Source organism: Abramis brama (genome assembly GCF_963993115.1).
Source record: "Abramis brama genome assembly, chromosome: 18".
In the NCBI taxonomy this organism is placed as follows: Eukaryota; Metazoa; Chordata; class Actinopteri; order Cypriniformes; family Leuciscidae; genus Abramis; species Abramis brama.
In genome coordinates, this window is record NC_139980.1 from 14,858,930 (window position 1) to 14,880,713 (window position 21,784).

Consider the following 21,784-nt stretch of genomic DNA (forward strand, 5'->3'; position numbering starts at 1 on the left):
ACTCTCACTCACTTTTCCCTATTTCTGCTCATCTTTTAGAGCATTCTCTCTCTCTCTCTCTCTCTCTCTCTCTCTGCTATCTCCACTTGCCTTCTCATTTGGTGGTGGGATGTTTATTTCATTGCCTCCGTTTTTTAATGCGGATGTTTTCAACCAAGATTTTAATCCAGCGCACCCCTCCCCCTCTTCACCATCTAACCATATAGCAGCCCATCCTCCCACTGTCTTCCCGCCATCCCTCCCTACACGTATAAGAGATAAGGAATAAAATCAGGCCATCATATATTAAAAGGGACCAGAGAAGGTTCTACAGGCTGTGGCAGATATACACCGGGCCAGACCACATTCAAGAAAACAGCTTAAGCTCAGAAAGGCAGTAAAATAATCAATATAAGCACAATCCTAAAATTCGATCACCCAGGCAATACACGTCGCTCCATGCAGCGCACTTCATGTGATTCTGACCTGTCAACTCTCCTTGAGCTGGGAATAAACAAACAGGATTCGTTCTCAAGGGTAATGATCTTATTTGGCACCCTCATACTGATCATTTCAAGACCAATATGAATGTTGCTCCAGAAGACTACATTTTCACTCAGAAATTGTGAGTGAATTTCACAATTAAGGCAAGACAAGGTGAATAGGGTAACACAAATAACTAATAGATATATATCACCATACTTTACCAGTTGATTGATTACATTGATAACTGCAACAAAAAAACAAAAAAAATGTATTACAAGCTTTCTGAAATGTTGTTTAAATATGCAAATGAGGCGTTATCTAATTAAATATGCAATAATTTGCATACATTTCTAGAACAAAAATCGGAACATTGGATGAAGTCAGGTTCAAAATTCTTGTTTTAATTTTATATATATATATATATATATATATATATATATATATATATGTATGTATGTATGTATATATATATATGTATATATATATATACATATATATACATATATATGTACATATATATATATATATACATATATATATATATATATATATATATATATATATATATATATATATATATATATATTACAGTCAATTTTGGATCTCTCTATTTATTACTCCACAAATTAGAAAATAGTGTCAACAGCCAAAAATAAAAATCACCATTTTTTAAATGTTGTATAAAATCAGGAAAATTATAGATGAACAAACCCCTCTGTAAAAACCTTCAGAATAAAGATAAGAATAAAACTGTAAAGTTTGGTGTGTACAAGTGCTATACACTGAAGGGGAGATTTCTGGCTCAATAGGAGGAAAAACTCATTTTGAGAAAACAGCCTTTAAAGATATATACTGAAATTTAAATCTAGAGACGCAAATACATAAAGTGCTAAAAGATACAGTTAAAAGTGTATTTTGGATGTTTTCTTTCAACTAGTCTGAAAAAAAAAAAAAACACTTTATGAAAAGCCAAAAAATCAAAATTGACAGATGCATGATAAAACAGTTTTTGCCTGTGTCTACACAGAAGAAGAAAAAAACAGTTTTCGTTATGGCATGTCAATGAGCACATTCCGATGCATGCATCTTTAGTGTCACATTCCCGTCAGACGTGATATGAGAAGGACGAGTGAAGCCAAATGACGTCTTAACCTTCCTGCTCTCCTCCCCAGTGCTTTATTACAGTGCAACGCACCAAAGGACACGTATTGATTTGGCATCTGGAGGTGAATTCTTTCAGTGCGCCCATTCATTTCTGAGCAAAGCGGATTATTTTACCCCTTGACCAGCTAGAAGCTTGTTTAAATGCGTGTGCATGCACATACGAGCTAACCTTCCTGGGGTTGAGAGCTCATTTGTCATAGTAAATCAGTATGTGAAGGCGTGGAGAGCTTTGAACAGTGGTCAAGGAGGAGATCAGAGGCCTCTCTATGATGGATGGATGAAATGAACAACAGGAAATAGGATGGCACACACTACCACACCTACGCTTGGCTTTTTATGCCACTCTTGGTGTGTTTTTAGCTCTGGTTGGGAAGCCGAAGGTTACATGTGTTATGCACTGATCAGTTATGATGCCTGGACTACTTTTGACTTGTTTCCAGGCTGTATGTGTGCAGCGTGGTGGAACTATAGGGATTATATTATGGAGAGGTGGTTGACAGCTAAGGGGCTCTCTGCCTTACTGAAGAGAGATGAAAGAGGGGACAAACCTATCAACAACTCCCAGCACAGGAGTACAACGCTGGACACACACAGAAAAGTGTCAGTGATACATGGGTCAATAGCATGTCTATGGGAAAGTAAAGGAAAAGGCTGTAGTTTATAACAAGTTCCATGTTCTTGTACTGTGTGTTCATGTTGGTTTCATATGGTTTTGAAAAAATAAAAATAAATAGATCACTATTCAAGAAGTTTGAATTCAATTACTGGTAAAAATAAAATGTCAGGTATAACTATCAAGTAAAAAAATAATGACATATTTTCCATATATCTTGAATATGTGTGAATGTACACATCGAAATCATACTTTAAAAAGCAAAACAAAAAAATATAAAGTTTTTTTTTTTTTTTTTTTTTTTTTACCGACACCATTAATTAATTCAAAGATATTATGTTTTGAGGGGAGTCATACCACATGGTTTTACAATGTAAACTAACCTTGCCTTATCATAAAATTGTTATAATAATAATGAATGAAATGTAGCCTATGTGTTTATAATACTTATAATACGATAATTCTATTTTAATTAATATTATAAGAAATATTAAATAAAATAAATAAATATATAAAAATATAATATACAATGAAAAAATACTAGAAAATTATGATTATGCCAAACTACTCTTTTATTTTCAAGAACTTCATTCTTTTAATGAGGCTTTTTCTTTATTTTATTTTTAAAACTTACTTTGCCCAAACTTTTGTGTATATAAATGAATTTTAATTCAGAATTTTAAAACATTCTATATCCTATCACAAGAGGTTTATTTTTATTTATTTTTTTTTATTTTTTTTAATGTATGTATTTTTAGTGCTTAAAAAAAAAAGATTAAATTTGGACAAAAGACAAATTGTGCCATGTCGTTTAAAATTGAGTCCAAGCAAACTGACACACATATGAAACAAGCCTCTCGCATGAACATACACAACTGTATATCCACAGAACTGCATCAGTACACATGGGGAATAAATTCTAATTCCTTCCAGCATAAAGTTTAATCACTTCAGCGCTCGAAAAAGCACAGTAAAGCCGCTCAGCACTACATGGCAGTGGAGTTGTTCTGTATGTAGAGGAGCAGAAGAATCTGTTTTAACAGCACCTTTCTACACTGATATGCTATTTCTTTTCTTTAAGTGACATTACTTAATGGGAGGAGGACCCGAGAGACTCTTCATCTCCTCCTAAATACAGACGTTATATAGACGTTCCCTATGCTAGGCTGACATGTTGCATTGTCTCAGCTACAAAGCGCACTGGTTCACATGATTTCACCTCTTTTATGATACTGTCAACTATTCTAAAATTCCATGTCTTTGATAGTATGATGAATAGACTATGAGACATATTTTTTTCATAATCTTCACAACTTGTAAGGGTCTCTATTGTAAGAAAACGTGTCTTATATCAAGTCTCACTTTGCCAAGCGATAGCACAGAAAACAAAATGTCAGCGCTGAATAAACAATGTAATTCCTGCAATGCGATTGGAGTGATTGTTCCATATGTATCCAGAGCAAAATAAATAAATACATAAATAAATACCAGTGTAAAATCTAAATAATTCTAACATTTGGTAGCATGACACCCACTGGAGACACATGAGACTAACAAGCATGTCATATGCCACAGGAGTGAGTGGGTGAGAAGGATAATTCTGGAAGAGTAAAAATCTAAATCAAAGTTTCCAGCCTCTACATCTAGCGGCATACAAGATGAATTTCCACCTTGCTTCAACTTACAGTTCAAATGGCTTTATTAAAACTCATACAGCTGCCAGTTATTGGTAGACTTTTCTTCAGTATTTGATTCAACTAAAGAACAAAACTTGTGAAGGCAATGCGTTCTGGGTTTAAAAGCACATCTACGGTCTCATTGCACCAGAATAACCTTCTTACTATACAGTACATACATAGCATTGGCACTCTTAGTAAATACTGTATAATAATAATAATACTGTTTAATAATATACTGTTATGATAAGTTAAACGGGCTGTGGGAAGATGTCTTTGCTGTTCATCCTCTTTTGATTCTAAATGTTTATAAATCTGAACTAATTTGTGACACTGACCATGTGAACTCGTTTGTCAAAAGGCAACAAAATTATGCTTTATGTTATTATTTTGTAATTGTTATTAAAATATCAGGAGAGATTTAAACTATTGCGGCAGTAAGAGAGCCATCCATGTTAGATGCAGGGTGCTAAAGACCCAAATATGTAATGATTGGAGAAACATTCATGCATTTAAGGGTTAAACTGTTATCCTGAAAAACACTGTTTAATTAGAAAAGAGTGCACAAAAGAAGCATTTTCTTTGGTAGTCTCAGACTTGTAGACTGGATATTTGAGGTATGATTTGAAGTACCACCAAAAATATCACAAATGAGTCCATTCTGGCACAGTTACCTTGTCATTTCTGCACTCATGATGGCAACTATTACACTATACGTGCAGTGACAGGTACTGTGAGTCAGTGGACAAAGCGCTCTCTGTGTGAGAAAACATACGTTTAAGCTCACTTGACCTTATGAGTCGCAGTCTGAGGTCAGTTACACATCACTAGAGGTCACAGACAGAAATACCCCCTAAGACAACTAGCACTGAGCCAATATTTAACTGAGATCCCAAACACACAAAGGTGTGAGGTGTCATCCAACTCTGACTTACATTCAGTTTTATTTGGCATGTGTAATATAGAACAAATACAGTCTGAGCGGATGCAAACAAAATGTCACAGCAGTGGACGGTATCAAAACGCAGACACATAAGCTTACATAAAGATTATACACAATAAAAAAACTGATTTGCAGAGTAAATGGTCAGATACCAAACAGATGAGGGTATTTAATGATACTCACCACTGCTTCTCCACATCTGGTTTCCATAATAAAGCTCAAAAGTGGTGGTTAAAATACCTGCAAGAAATAAAGGGAAAACATGTTATTATAATAATAATAATAAAGTGTTATCATGAACCAACTAGGTGGAGGTCGGTTCCCCTCTGATTGTTCTAATACACATTTATTCTTATTTTTCTGGAACTGTACAAGCAAATTAAGACATTTTAGGTGGCTAGCCAGGGATGTTTCAGTTTAGTTTGTGCCAACCCTGGGTTTTAGGCACCATGAAATTAGTTTGGTTATGTGCTGGGTAAGAGATCTCAAACCAAAATTGGACCAATAAGCTGTGAGCAATAAAATTTCTGACGCAATAAGCCAAACTCGCCTGGCTTTTAGTGATGATTATTTATTATAAATATATTATTTTAGTTTAACAATTACTATTAAGCCTTTAGTTTAAATTAATATAAATGTATACCGATAATATGTAATATAAATACGATTTGGAATCGATAGATAAAGATTTAAAAATGACTACATGGGAGCTTACATGTCCGAGTCTCTTTTACCTATATTGTCAACTACGTAAACTAATTTCATAACTTTCATTTGCACTGATATAGCAAGACATTTATATACTTAATTTTCGTAATCTTCGGGCAGAAGAGAAAATTTAATCGTGAGAAGTGAATCACAGTTTCTATATGTTTCAAAGCATGCGATTAGCTGTTTGCTACCGATGTAACTTTCATGTGAACACACTCCATACTCAGGATCAAAGCTTGAGTTGACAGAGAAAGTTGATGATCATCATCATTGTACCAACAAAGCTTGATTGGTTGGTTTTGGTTTTGTCAACTTGAAACTAATCCCATAACCCTGAGTTTGTTCAACAGCAATGGTTGGTACAGGCCCCAAATATAATTAAATCTGCAACCAGCGATGAAAGGGCCCTCACACCCGTGCCACCGCCACCAGGTGGCTTTAGGAAGACAGAGCGCGATGGACAATCTGCATTTGAGTAGGAAAATATAGGAGGAGTATGTAAAAGTCATATGTATTTGCCACACTTCCTGCAACCAGGAATATTGGCATGTAGATGTCTTGTATGCTTAAGTTACAACAACTTCCTTTAGCATTTCTAGCATGCTAAACTTAGCTAAGTGTTTGCTAGCATGTTTTAGCATGTTTCTATTTGTTTGCTAGCATGTTAAGCACTTGCTGGCATTGTTTTTATGTTATTAGGAGTCCACAACAATGTTAAACATGTTGCCAGCAGGTGGCACTATGACTATAACTGAATATGAGCATGGTCATGTGTTCAGGACAGAACTTTTATCAAACGTGTGAAGTTTGGGGCAGATTGGACATTGTTTGCCTGAGTTACAGCAACTTCCTGTTTCATGGCAAAACATCTAAATTTGTCAGGCCGCGAGGACACGCCCTTATATGAAAACTGAAGATCTTCGCAATTTAACGTCGCAAAGGCCTTAAGATTACACTCACCAAATTTGAAAATTATCAGATTAAAACTGTAGGAGGAGTTCATTAAAGTACGAGGCCTGAAAATGGCAAAAACTACACAAAATCTGAGAGAAAGTTCAAAATGGCTGACTTCCTGTTGTGTTTAGGCCTATGCTCCAAGAGACTTTTTCGTAGGTATAGGGTCATTACATGTATGTACCGGATTTCATACACGTACATAAAACGTAGCGGGAGGCGCACTCCGTTGAACGTTTATATGTGGCGCTATCGAGCCATTTTGCCCCGCCCAATTCTGAAACCCATATCAGATGTGAATTTTCACCAGTTCTGACGTGTGTGCAAAGTTTTGTGAGTTTTCAATCATGTTTAGGCCCTCAAAAATGCGATTCACTTTGGAGAAGAATAATAAGAAACGGAGCAATTGAGCAATTCTAAGAGGGTCCTCTCACCATCGGTGCTCGGCCCCTAAAAATCCAATTTCTGGATTCTGTTTCTAGATTCTGATTCTGTTTATGAGCAGGTTAGTTCAGGGTAGATGCATATTGAGAAACATAAAAAAAAAAAATATATATATATATATATATATATATATATATATATATATATATACTGTATATATATACTGTATATATATATATATAGGCCCTATATATTTTTTTTTATTTTTTTATTTTTTTGCAACACAACAAAACACGCCACTAGAGTCAGGTCTTCCCTTCTTACTAGTAATGAAGTTTTGGATTTAAAGTGGAGAAACTGATCCTAGACCAGCAGTTAAAGGCAGTGATATCCCACAGCTGCTACTGGGATTCCTTATCATTTCATACTCCATATGTACCTATATTCATATCACATTACATCACAAGAAACCGCTTTCCCCTGCCTCCCACAATCCATGAGTGTTACATAACAAGCCTGTCAAGTCCCCTATTACTCCAACCTTTGAGATTTCCTCCTGGCCTTTCATTAGAATGCAATATCAGCCCTGATCACACCCATTCGAGAGTGAGATTTCATTATTAAAGCAAAGCCAGGATTCATGAGACAGGAGGAAGGTATGGCAAGGTAGATGAGTCATTAAGAATGAAACGGCAGGTGTGGATATCATCTCATTGGTCAGCCAAACACTTCTCGACAGGTCACAGCGAGTTCTTTAGCCATCTAAGAGGAATGTTATGACCGAGGTTGACCACTATTATCATTCACACTGCATTACGACCTCCATTTGGTGCAGCAAAGCCTTATTACAAACACATTCTCACATTTCTCGGAATGAAAAGCGGAGAAATAAAACCAGAGTCCTGACGTTTAAAGAACGAACGAGCACACAAAAGGAAGAAATTGCCTTTTCATCACGACACAGTCAGAATCATGTGAAAATAATCATGCAACCATTTCATAGCATGAAGTGCGCTCATTAACCAGGAGAGAGACAAGGAAGAGGAAGGAAAAGAGGGAGGGAGGAGGAGAGAGAAGGAAAGAGAACTGGGTCAGAGAAGGCAGAATGCAAGCTGCTCGCTTTATAATTAACTCTTCCGCATTGTTTCTATAACGCCTAATGAGTAAATACAATTGCAGTGATGAGGTGCATGAGGGTTAGCGCTAACAGATATAGGTTAATCTCCCCAGGCCACAACCATCAGCTGGGTGAAACCTACAGACAACAGGAGGCTACTGCTCCAAATGACACCACACCGTGTGATACGTGAAAAAATGTGGGTTACAAGAATGGGGGCAAACGTATCTAAACTATATTGAAAAATAAAATAAAATAAAATAAAATAAAATAAAATAAAATAAAATAAAATAAAATAAAATAAAATAAAATAAAATAAAATAAAATAAAATAAAATAAAATAAAATAAAATAAAATAAAATAAAATAAAATAAAATAAAATAAAATAAATTTTCCCATTCAAAGACATTGATCCATTTAGTCCTATACTGTTTGTCATGTTTATGCACAATATACTGTAAGACAATATCTAGTTAAATTGCAAGTAAACTTGGCAACCAAGAATTTTCTTCTATATTTTCAGAACTAAAGATGAATTAAGAGGAAATAATACATAAAAGTATTAGACTTTTTGAAATATACATAACATTCAAAACGTTTGGGTCGGTAAGATTAGTAAATGTTTTTGAAAGAAGTCTCTTATGCTTATCAACACTAAATTTATTTTATTTTTTCTATTATTATTTATTTATTTTATTTATTATTTATACATTTATTAGATTTTTTTCTATTTTATTAAATTTATAAGTAAAACCTGTTAAACTGCAAACTATTATTTGAAATAACTCTATTATATGTTAATATATTTTAAACGTAATTTATTCCTGTGATAGCAAAGCTGAATATTCAGCATCATTACTCCAGTCTTCAGTGTCACATGATCCATCAGAAATCATTGGAATTTGCTGCTCAAGAAATATTCCTTATTATTATGAATGGTTACTATTTTTGTGGAAACCGTGATACATTTTTTTCTCAGGATTCTGTGATGAATAGAAATTTCATAAGTACTACATTTATTTGATTTTTATTTTTATAACATTATTTAAAAAATCTTTACTGTTACTTTTGATTCATTTAAAGCATTGTACTTGCCCCAAACTTCTGAGTGTTCCCTCAGTTTGAACGCAGGTTAAAAAAAATCTAAACAGACATAAAATAAGTGTTTCAATTAAGCATGAGAGAACTGCCCCAAGCCTGATCTCGAACATAACTTTTTTGCTTTCATGTGTTATTCAAATTTTTTTTGTGTGTGTGTGTTTTGATTCTGCTAAGCACTCTCGCTTTTTTCCAGGGGGAGTATGTGCCGTCTCGAGTCTGCTATCCCACTTTCTTGCATGTAAATAGAAAATAATGAAAACATCCTCTATTCTAAATATGTTTAGCGCAGTGCATTAAAGTGAACCCAAAAAGTAGGTCTTGTTATCATCCGACAAGAACACTGACACTGGGAAAACACCAACTATTCATCATTTAAAAATCTGCAGTGCACTTAATTATTATTAAAACATCCTCGTGAGAAAGGTCATGATCATCTTTCTACTGCGCAAATCCATCTTTTACACTTCTCCATGTTCCTGGCATGTGCACAGGCATGACAAATTAAATATTAAGAGATTATTCATTCCAGCTCTGGCAGAACATGAAATTAATAAATCATCAATTACAACCCAAAGGGATTGTGTTTTCACGAAACCCTCTTATCTTATAAGAGTAGCACTGAAGAGGAATATCAATTTGTGCTAAATTACAACACAATATCAAAGACAGCACCAAGTGGTCCCATAGTTGGGGCCATTTTCCAAGGTTTTCGAGATTGACTTTTAATGGCCATCTGAAGTGTGAATAATGAATGGTGATTATCACCCTGTGGAGAGAATCTATATTAGCACCAGAAGGGAGAAAAACAGAGTCATTACGGATCCGGGACAAGCTTTTGTTGTCCTACTGTAAGGTTGGAGGCGTACTGCTCAACTTCCTCTTCTCCAAGAAACTACCGGTAAAATTCCCGCCCCTCCTTCTACGTCGCTCCACCCCATCACTCTCCCTGCCCTCTTTTACTTTCTTTCTTCAAGGACATGAGAGGGAAGGCCAGACCCCCTGCTCGGCCTTAATTGCCCATGATGAGTGCTCCACACATGAATAGACAGACATCAGACTCCTGCTGACAGGGACCATGCCAGGAGCCTCACACACACACACACACACACACACGTCCGGGGTCCTGGCCCGCTCTCACACCTCATCCAGTGTCTCGTCTCACCTTCACCTGTCCCCATTTCACACAAATTGAGATACAGTGTCCACATATGTTTTTGTCACATGCAAACAAAAAGGCCACACAGACACAAAACTGAAGGTTAGATGAGCCTAAAAGCCTTCAATTAGTGACAGACACGAATAAAAGCAATGTCCTGGTGTTAATATAGTGTGAACATTGATAGAAATATGGAGAGAAAGCATTAGTGTCAAGTACACGGTTCTCATTCTGATCCACAATCAATCTTATTCAACCTGCAATATAATAATATATTCCATCACTGGAAGTAAGTGATGAGTCTTTGTGAACCTTTTGAAGAGTCATAAAAGGTTCATAAAACTGGTTGCACTGAATGATGATTCACTAAAGAGTGCCGGTTCATATAAAAAATGATGATAAACAAACTTTGGGTCAAATATGGACAAACCCAGGCGTTGGGTTACATTGTTTAACCCAATGTTTGGGTTCGTCCATATTTGATCCAAAAGTGGGTTAAAACAACCCAGCATTTTTTAGAGTGTATGAGTCATGTGTTCGTAAAACAGACTACACTGGTTGCGCTGAATGTTTTTATTCATTAAAAAGAACCGGTTCATGAGAATAATTAGTTTGTGAGTCAGCCTGCACTGTTGTGCTGAATGTTTTTGATCCATTAAAAAGAACCGGCTCATAAGAGTCATTGGTTTATGAAACGGACTACACTGGTTGCAATGAATGTTGTTGATTCACTAAAGAGAACCGGTTCATATGAGTCATTTGTTTGTAAATCAGACTGCACTTTTTGATACATTAAAGGTAGGTAGGGTATGGGATTTGCAAAACGGCCGGCAGATTTTGAAAATACACAACTCAAATGGTCCTACCTTCTTTCCTCTAACGCTGGCCCTGACTCCACCCATTCATGTGGAGGGAGGGGGATGGGGGAGGGGGTATGGTACGACCGTTTGATTGACAAACTTACTGTCCAGTGATTCTAGGTGGTCTTGGAAATGATTGGCTGGAGTTTTTCGAGTCCTGCCCGTTCCACAGATGATTAAATTGCTTAATTTTCATTTCAGTGCTTCTAACTCAGTGGCTGTAAGTGGGTTAGGAATAGGATTTCAAGTAATTTTGAAAAAAATGGACAAAAAAGAGAATCACATACCCCACCTTTAAAGAGAACCAGTTTATAAGATTTGTTTGTGCTGAATGTTTTTGAATCATTAGAAAGAACCGGTTCATAAGAGTCATTTGTTCATGAAATGGACTCCACTGGTTGTGCTGAATGTTTCTGATTCACTAAAGTGAACCGGATCATAAAAGTAATTTGTTTCCGAGTCAGATTGCAGTGGTTGCACTGTATTTTTATTTTATTTTTTTCATTAAAAATAACTGGTTCATAAGAGTCATTTGTTTCTGAATCATACTACACTGGTCACACTGTAAGTTTATGATTACCTAAAAAGAACAAGAGTCATTTGCAGTCTGAGAAAGAAAACTCAATGAAAAGATTACATTTCTTGTATTTATATCTTATGTCATAACATTAAATTTGGACTACAAAATATTTTACCTTGGGGCAGATTCAAAAGTGGGGGTGTGCAGTAAATTCAATATTGTGTTCTTTCAAAAACATATCGCAATAAGAAAATCTGTATTTTTCTCCAGCTCTATTTGAGAATCAATGAATGCTAACTGATCCAGTAGAGGAGTTTTTAATCTCTAAAGCCAGAGCAACTCGTAAAGTCAGAGCAGTTCTAAGCGCTGCATCCACAGCTAACGCAACTACAGAGATGAGAGGAAATACTATTATCCATATTTCTCTCATACTTGAAATATATCCTGGGTCTTTGCCAGGGGCGGATTTTATCCAAGTTTTTATCTCTTGAAAAATCTGCTCAGAGCCAAAAAACATTCACATACGTGAATACAGTTTGTAAAAGGAATTACTTAGAACACTTTGGAGAAAAGCAACTCTCAGGATTGCTTTGACACTGGATGCCGGCCAAGGGGAAAAAAGGGCCGAGGGTGGATGCATAGAGTGAAAGAGAGAGAGAAACGCACTAAAACTTTCATGATGCCTGACAGTGTGAGGCAGTTTCCAAAACTGTTACTGCGCAAACTGATTACAAAGTAATGATTATTTGTCTGTGATATCTAATTGAAATAATTGCAGCTAATTAGCTCAAAAGACTGGCAGGAGACTGGTGACACGTGGCATTGTAGCATTGTAAAATCATTCTGTAGCCGCATCTCTGAATAAAACTATTGGCGCCTCCGGGATTCATAAAAACACAACAACTAATTTGCCATTTAACAGCCGTAATAAATTGCTATGTTTGCAGCCAGCTGAGTGTTGCACTTTTTAAGAAAGCTATTTTTTTTTTCTTCAGTTATTTTGTTAAATTAGTAATAGCTTTGTGAGCAAGCTCCATTTAATGGCATTTAACAGAGCCAGCGATTTTGCTTTAGAGGCTAAGTAGGTGCAGGCAAATTGCTTTTTTATAATTTCAGAGGATTTAAACTTAAACAATTGTCCATTAATTTCCTCATAATTTCCATATTCAAAAAAGAAAGAGCCTGAATCCACCAACTTTTCTCTTTAATTAGTTAAGCGGAGGAAAAAAAGCACAACGACCTTTGCGTGACCTGTCCACCTTTATGCATTTAAAGTCAGAGGTCTTCAGAGATGCCCATCAGAGCATTATTAGCATATCATAACTGAATAATCAGGGCGTTTTCGGTGAGACTCGACACCGCTCAGCGCCTGACACAGAGAGAATCAAATACTCAGGGTACACCGGCTAAAACTTCCCACGAATGAGAGTTACACTTCATCAAGAATTAATGTTGATCTGCGGCAGGTACTGCATATATTGGGCATTAAAGCTGAAGTCTGTCGTTTCTGCACCACTGGCTTCACCAAACGCAACTGCAAAAAAAATTCTGATGATTTTCCAGCCAACACATCCACAAATTCACACTGCTGGCTGAAAGAACCAGTTCATGAGATCCATTTGATTGTGAATTGGATCAGTGTTTCACTGTATGTTTTTAGTTAACTAAAGATTAATTAGATTTGTTTAATTTGTCTGTGAATCACACACGATGAATGTTAACGCGTTCAGTCTGCGAAGAAAACTCAGTAAGAGTGTTTTTCTTACCTCATATATGCAGTTTTTACCGCATTATATTCAATTCGGACTGCAGAACAAGGTAAAATATGATTTTTACTATCAGAATGTAAATTCAGATTCAACAGTGATATCACAGTAAATACTGATATATTATATTGATCGAATGAATTTAAGAATCAATATTGTGATTTTTCCAAGACATACCACCAAATTCACACTATTGGCTGAGAAGTTTACATGTCGGGATGCTCAAACAAAAAGCAATGTTTTGAAAGCACCAGTTTCATCGCTTAACGTACGAAAGGCTTGTACGAATTGTCTCTGCACATTAAACTGGGGTAGGAGAAAGTATTTTGACACAAAAATGGAGATTATTTAATCACCCTCAAGTCAAAACCCCAATGACCTCAAAGACATATTGTGACAAATATTGTGACATAATTTTAAGACAAATACACCAATTGTGTAGCATAATGATTCTTAATGCACCATACATAAATGCACATGAATGCTAATAAATCAATGTAAAATGTATCAATAACCAATACATTTTGTGTGTGTGTGTGTGTGTTTTGTTTTTTTGGTCATTTTTGAAGCTCAACAGCTTCCATTTGCATACATTTTATTTATTTGTTTTTGGGAAAAACATTCCTCTAAACATCTTCTACTGTGTTCTACATAATATTTAGAAGAAAATTACACATTCAGGTGAACAGTCCCATTAAAATTGTAAAAACCTCAAAGGAATAGTTCACCCAAAAATTCCATAATTTACTCACCCTCAAGCCATCCTAGGTGTGTAAAACTTTCTTCTTTTACACAAATACATTTGGAGTTACATTAACTAATATCCTGGCTCTACCAATTTTAATTTTTGAGTGAACATCTCAGTTACTGATGTAACCCTCATTCCCTGAAGGAGGGAACGGAGACGTTACGTTGATACTGACGTATTGGCGAGACCCCAATACTTCAGTATCGACGTAACATTGAATGTGACTGACTGAATGTGAATTGTTCCTTTAAAAAACAAGTGTTGACGCTCAAAATCATTACAGCCTACGAATGAACTAACATGTCATTCGATACATTAAAATATCCGAATATGAATACAATTCCCCATGGGAAAACAGCTAAAATTGTCGACCGCCCGGCATCAATCCGACCTACCCTTGTCCTTGAAGGCATACGCAGCATGAGAACAAGTGAGAAGAGTCTCAGTCAGAAGCACAGAGTTGTGGATCCATTAATGTAAAGCCAGGCAGGCAGGGCTGTAATTTATGAGCTCTGCAGGCATTGCTTCCTCTGGCTCTCGCTCCTCAGGCTCACTGGCCCACCGCCACAAGACACCCTCCTCTTCCCAAAGGCCCTCAGAAAACAGCTCAACCCCACACATCAAGAAAGACAGGCTGCCACATGTCTCCCTCACTGTTCTAGGCCTTTGCGATTGCCAATTTCGGCTTTGCGTGATGTGCTTTTTTAATTCGTTTGATCTCTGGCATTGCTTTTTTGGTTGATTTTGGGGGTTTTCTAAAGGTGTTACGATTCATTTGATTTCTCATACTGATTGCAAATCAAATCTTACAATATTTATGAATCATGAATTTTGGTCTATAATATAATAATAATAAAGAAAACTGATTCCTTCAAACTCTCCCTCTTTTACCCATTGGCCAGACAAACAAATAGTCCAGCCTCAAAGTCACGTTGTTCAGCCCATTCAAAGGAATTATTGCAATTTCATTAATGCCACAGTGGTGCAGAAATTACTCATTTCACTTCGCTTTCAAGCATGCACCATGAACAAATCAAATTCAAATGTCTTCTTCATTTGCAAAGATTCTCACTTTAAAAAACTGCTTGTCGTAGTCTTTTCTTTTCTGATGATTAGGAAGGACTCCAAGAGGTTGTTTGGCAAGCAGATGTGAAGGACCTTTAATACAGCACATTTCATACGAATCTATCTCGCTCTCGTCGTTCGCGTGCCAATCATTAATTCTACGAGCGCCAATTGTGGTACCCTTGTCTATGGTTTCCATCCCCTGCTCTTCATGATATTCTCTCTATAATGTGGTAGTTATAGGCCTGATGAGACGTCTAACTGTGAGTGACTGGCTGCCCTAGCTAATTTTCCAGACGGCTTATTTACAAACAAAGCGGCTGGGCAGACGGCACACAAAGACAGCCCACGGAGGGCTCCAGAGATCTTGCGGAAGCGAGAGGGAGATTTGGCAGACGAAGAACCTCTCTCTCCCTCTTTTTCTCAAGCGCTCACTCCCTCCCTCCATTTCCCTGCAGGCTAATTGAGCTGAGCCATGCCAGGGAAGAGAGGGTGCCCTCATGACCGCAGTGTGTGAGTCTGTGTGTGTCTGTGTTTCTGTGAGAGAGAGAGAGAGAGAGAGAGAGAGAGAGAGAGAGAGAGAGAGAGAGAGAGAGAGAGAGAGAGAGAGAGAGAGAGAGAGAGAGAGAGAGAGGAAGAGAGAGAGAGAGAGAGAGAGAGAGAGAGAGAGAGAGAGAGAGAGAGGAAGAGTGTGATGGAAAGAAGAGAGATATAAAGACGCTTGCCAGACTGGCTCTACCAGAGCTTGCAAGGAAGGAATGAACAGATGTGCCTGCTGTAACTTTAGACAGATAAAGATATGTTTGGTGCAGAGAGGAAATTACACGCCAAACTATGCTGCAAAAACAGCTGGGCTGAGAGTTGGAGGGCTATCTGGTCTAATGGCGGTTGAGATGGGGAAAAAAAAGATTTACATTCACAGAATATATGTAAAATATATTCACAAAACTGTATATTGTTTAATATAATATAATATAATATCATATCATATCATATCATATCATATCATATCATATCATATCATATCATATCATATCATATAAAAATATTGCACAGTTAGAATGTAAATCTCCATTAGACTATATATTCAATAGAACTTTTTGGCTGTTGCCGAAAATATGTGTGTGTAAATATATTCACAAAACTAATTAAATGTATTTTAATTATATTTTAATTAGCTGTATATTGTTTATAATAATGTAATGTAATGTAATGTAATACAATATAATATAAAAATCTTGCACAGTTAGAATGTAAATCTCCTTTAGACCAAGTATATACAATACAACTTTTCGGCTGTTGCTCACACAATAATAATAATAAACAAATTTTCATACATAAAATGCGGCTCAACAAGATCACATCCAAAAAAATTACATACTATAATGTCAATGACAACATCACATCTAAAACATATAAAATACATAAAAAATATAAGATGCACAACACATTACATAAACATAATTCATAGAAAAAGTTAAATGCTAAGGTAAAAATATACGTAATGAATTTTCTTTTTAAAATAATGACAGAAATGGCTTTTTGCCAAATGAAATTTTGGAGCATAATTTGCAAAATTGCCCATTTTCAAAGCTATGATGTAATGATATGGTCTCAGAAAATATGGAAGCACACACACACACACACACACACACACAAAAAAACACATAAAAAATCTCCTTTTGTGAAGATAAAATTCATACAGGTTCAGATTAGGTTGAGTATATTACATATTTCTTTTCTCCTTACGCTTCTAACTTCAACATCTACTGTAACACTAAAAATCCAATCTATACACAAGCAGACAGACACTTCGCTTTTATTCATCTGAAGACTACAGGTCCACTATTGATCTTTAAATTCGTGACTTATAGAGATTCAAACATAGGAATAAAAATCTATCAGCTTCCCCGCTTACTCTCTTTCTCCCTCTTACTCAGAATGTCTGATATTCCCTATTTGATCCGGGCCATTAGCACAGCATAAAAATACAGTGAAGCAGTACTTCACAGAGTTTTGAAAAAAGCTCAGAGAGCAGATATAAGTCAGGCATGTCTGTGGCTGTGACCTGCAGGTCCCTTTTGTTCAGGCTGATGAGCAAAAATGAGTATAACCAATCGGAAGCCTTTAATTTGTTCCTCTGTTGGTAATTGTGTCTAATTGTCAGGATATGGTGTAATATAGGGAGAAAAAGAGTAATTTCTTTCTTCTGCTGAACACAAAAGATGATATTTTGAAGAATGTCAATAACCTAACAGTTGGGCACCATGGAAAATATGGCATGCAGTGGGGACCAGCAACTGTCTGATAACCCATATTCATCTAAATTTCTTCTTTTGTGTTCAACAGAGCAAAATAAATTCATACACGTTTGACACAACTTGAGGGTGAGTAAATGACTGAATTTTCATTTTTGGGTGAACTGTCCCTTTAACTTTTTCCCTGCCAGCGTTTTTTTTCTTTTAATTTTTTTTTAGTTGTCAGCCACCACCAGTGTTTTTAATCATTTTCACCAAATTTTCTAATTTCCAGAATACTTTGTTGTATGAATATCTGAACATGTAGTATATCAAAAGAAAGAACAGACCTTCTGCTTTTAAACATGCATCTTTTTATCAACACTTGAATGTGGGTAAGTTTAATAAAAAGCAACATTTTTAGCAAAAAGCTGAGAAAATCCCGTTTTTGTAAAAAACTACATCCAGATCGGATTCAGAACGATGATCAAAACATAGATGAGTAGATCGAGTCCATCAACACCCCTAATGCTTGAGCGGTCCTATAGCTCATCCTGGGTCGACATTTCATTCAGTAACATTAGGCAGTTTTGATTTATATGCCGTTTAATGTTGATGATCGTGTCGATGATCGTGTAGTTTACATATGCATATGATTGATATCGCTTGTTTCTGCATTTTCTTCGCATGTGTTTTGATCTGGAGATCATCTACTCTTTCAGAATATGCGTAAGCTACCGCATAACGGTGAAAACACAGAAAGCTGGAAATTTCCATCAACGGCGGGAAAGAGTTAAAGGAGAAGTTCACTTTCAAAAAAACTTTTGCTGATAATTTACTCACCCCCATGTCATCCAAGATGTCCATGTCTTTCTTTCTTCAGTCGCAAAGAAATTAAGGTTTTTGATGAAAACATTCCAGGATTTCCCCCCATGTAATGGATTCTATTGGGACCCAAACAGTAGAAGGTCCAAATGACAGTTTAAGTGCAGCTTCAAAGGGCTTTAAACGATACCAGACGATGAATAAGGGTCTTATCTAGCGAAACGATCGGTCATTTCCAAAATAAATAAAAAAGTTTAAGTTTTATAAGCACAAACGCTCGCCTTGCTCTGTTCTGTGATGCGCGTTCGTGACGTCACGTAATACGCAATTACGTTGAAAAGGTCACGCTTGAAAAATTTCTGTCCTGAAGAAAATGTTCTTTTTGGCTTTTTAATATTAAAACACCCAGGATACGCACACGAAATGGGCATTTTAAACGATAAACTGACACAAATACATTTGAAAATGTGTATATGGTCCTCCTTCCGCACATTTGTAAACGCGTCAAGCGTGACCTTTTCAACGTAATTGCGTATTACGTGACGTCACGAACGCGCATCACAGAACAGAGCAAGGCGAGCGTTTGTGCTTATAAAACTTAAACTTTTTTATTTATTTTGGAAATGACCGATCGTTTCGCTAGATAAGACCCTTATTCATCGTCTGGTATCGTTTAAAGCCCTTTGAAGCTGCATTTAAACTGTCATTTGGACCTTCTACCGTTTGGGTCCCAATAGAATCCATTACATGGGGGGAAATCCTGGAATGTTTTCATCAAAAACCTTAATTTCTTTGCGACTGAAGAAAGAAAGACATGGACATCTTGGATGACATGGGGGTGAGTAAATTATCAGCAAAAGTTTTTTTGAAAGTGAACTTCTCCTTTAAGCTTCAGAATGCAGAATGTGTTCTTAAAAAGCACTGTATTTTGTCTGTTTTCCAGTGGGAACTTCTAAATATATCCCTAAATCAAGATCTATTTACTTAACTGAATTTAATTTACAAATAGAAGCTATATAATACAAGCAGATAATTTTGTATTCTTTTATTTATTTTATTTTTCTTACACCATTAGCTTACTTTATGTAAGCATAAATCTAACAAACAAACAAAATTCTCTAGAAACAGGTCTACAAGAGGTTAAAAGCCATTATATATGTTCTCTAAAGTCTCATTATCTTACACATATATAATATTAGTTCAGCCATGAAACTCTAGAAGGCGCAGGCTGATAGGTCCTTTACATGCAATCTGCAAGCAATCACATCATTACCACATGGTTTAGTAAGCACTCAAATTGAGCCAATGAGATCGCTAGCTCAGTGTTTAAATAGTCTGGTTCAGTGTTTGTTGTAAGCTAGTTCCACAGCGCCCCTCTACCTCCCCCAGCTCCACCTGCCTAGATCTGCTATGGGATTTATGTATGTCTATTTATGCAGCAGCAGCAGCAGCATATCGTACATGATCACAGCAGTGTGCCTGTGTTATCTATTAGCAATAGCAAGTCCATATTTGCTCTGCACCAGCAGCAGCAATAATCAACAGCAACAGCAGCGTGACAAATCTAGTCCTTCAAGACCAAATACATTCATATTGCCATATTGAATAACATAAAACTATTCCGAGAGTTGTCATGACTGATTTTTTCTTAACTTATCTTGTTTTAAGGATGTTAATATATATATATATATTTTTTTTTATATTTTTTTTTATTTTTTTTTCAGGAAAATAAGACAAAAATATGATCAAGAAAATAATTTTCTGCAGTGTATAGTTCCATTAAAAGCTTCAAAACATGAATTAAATGACTGACTAATTTAAAATGCACATTTTCCATGCGTTCAATGAGTTCAGCGTGGTTCTTATGGATTGAAAGCCGTTCTAAGGTCAGAGAGACATGGATTCCATATTTACAAGAGCAGCAAAATGGAGGGCTTGACTGCTGATGCATTAAAATCAATTTACAGTGATTTGCTCAGAGCTAATTACCAATGCCAGACAGTGTTTGTAATGCACATGTAGCCTAAGCACATGTCTGTCTGAACCAAAAAAAAAATAAATAAATAAATAAATAAATCAAGCTAATATCTCTCTGCTCACAACTTCAAATGAAACCGAATCAAATTAGAACTTGAATTAATTTAAAAGCTATCCTTGATTAACTGGTGAAATATTTATCTGTTGATTAAAGTGTGTTTAGAAGCCGCAGCCACGGGTGCTCCGGTGAGCAGGGCATTCCGGGCTTCATTTATTCATGGAGCGCACCACACTTGTTTCATGGTGTAAATAATTTAGCGTGTGTGTACACACACACACCATAGGATAGCCTTTTAAAGGGGTCACTGGCCAATCTCTGTGAAATAATCTAATTTAAAGCAGCTCTAGTTTGTGGAATAGACTCCCGGCTGTGGGAAAGCTGAGAGTGGTGGGGGTTTTAAATGTCGCCGTTTGGAGAACAGTCCCTTTGGGATGCATAAGTCGACCTTGTGGTACCGATAGCACCACTGTGACAGGGGTGTGTTGTGGTCCAAAACATGCCCAACTATGGCGGCCTTTAAAACAAAACCAAACAGTGAACACTGATGGGATGTCGAGTGTGTTTCCACTGTGTTCCCATACAGCAATACATAAAACTACCTCACACCGGAGTGTTAATCCATCCTTATGGCAGATGAGTAATGAGCATTTTAGTGGCACGTTAGAACATAATCTATAAGCCTTAAGGGAAAGAGGGAAAAGCAAAGGCAGGAGCAAGTGGACTGAGATGGAGCAAGGAAAAGCACAATGGTATAGAAGGAGCTAAAGAAAGAGAGCAATATGACTGCAAAGACCCCTATTATTCATTCTCAGACCTTGGGGCCGGTTGCTTAAACCTCTAAGACTAGTTACTAGTTAGACTTAAAAATAAAATCTTTAAGACTGTTCATAGCTTTTTTAAATCAGTTATATAAAAACGTACATTGGCCTAATTTGAGACTGCCCCTGACTAACTGCTAGTGGGTCATATTAGAACTTCATACAGAACTGTCTTAACATAATGTCTATGTTTATGCAACCGGCCCCAGCAGGTGTGGAATTCTGCAGAATAGAATTAAATGTAGCGAAATGTGTGTAAATGGAGCCGAGCGTACTGAAAACTAGTGGTTCAAAGTGTGACCAAATTAGCCTAAATATTTAATAAGCAAACTTATAGAGAGCAGGATATACTACACTACACTACCATTCAAAAGTTTGGGGTCTGTAAGATTTTATAATGAATTTTGAAAGAAGTCTCTTATGCTCACCAAGGCTGCATATATTTGAAAAATGCAGTAAAACAGTAATATTGTGAAATCGTATTAAAATTTAAGATAACTTTATATATATACACATTTAAAATGTATTTTTTTCCTTTGATGGCAATGCTGAATTTTCAGCATCCATTACTCCAGTCTTTAGTGTCAAATGATCTTTAGAAATCAAAATATGGTGATTAGAAA

General features: G+C 36.2%; 1 protein-coding gene across 1 annotated transcript in view; it reads right to left on the minus strand.

The window, feature by feature from the left end:
• dab1a (DAB adaptor protein 1a) overlaps positions 1 to 21,784 on the minus strand; it is a 364,356-nt gene that overhangs the window by 168,619 nt on the left and 173,953 nt on the right. Inside the window, exon 2 of the mRNA XM_084092068.1 lies at positions 5,045 to 5,101. The gene's annotated coding sequence lies outside the window, so the exon portion shown is untranslated. The remainder of the gene's footprint in view (positions 1 to 5,044; positions 5,102 to 21,784) is intronic.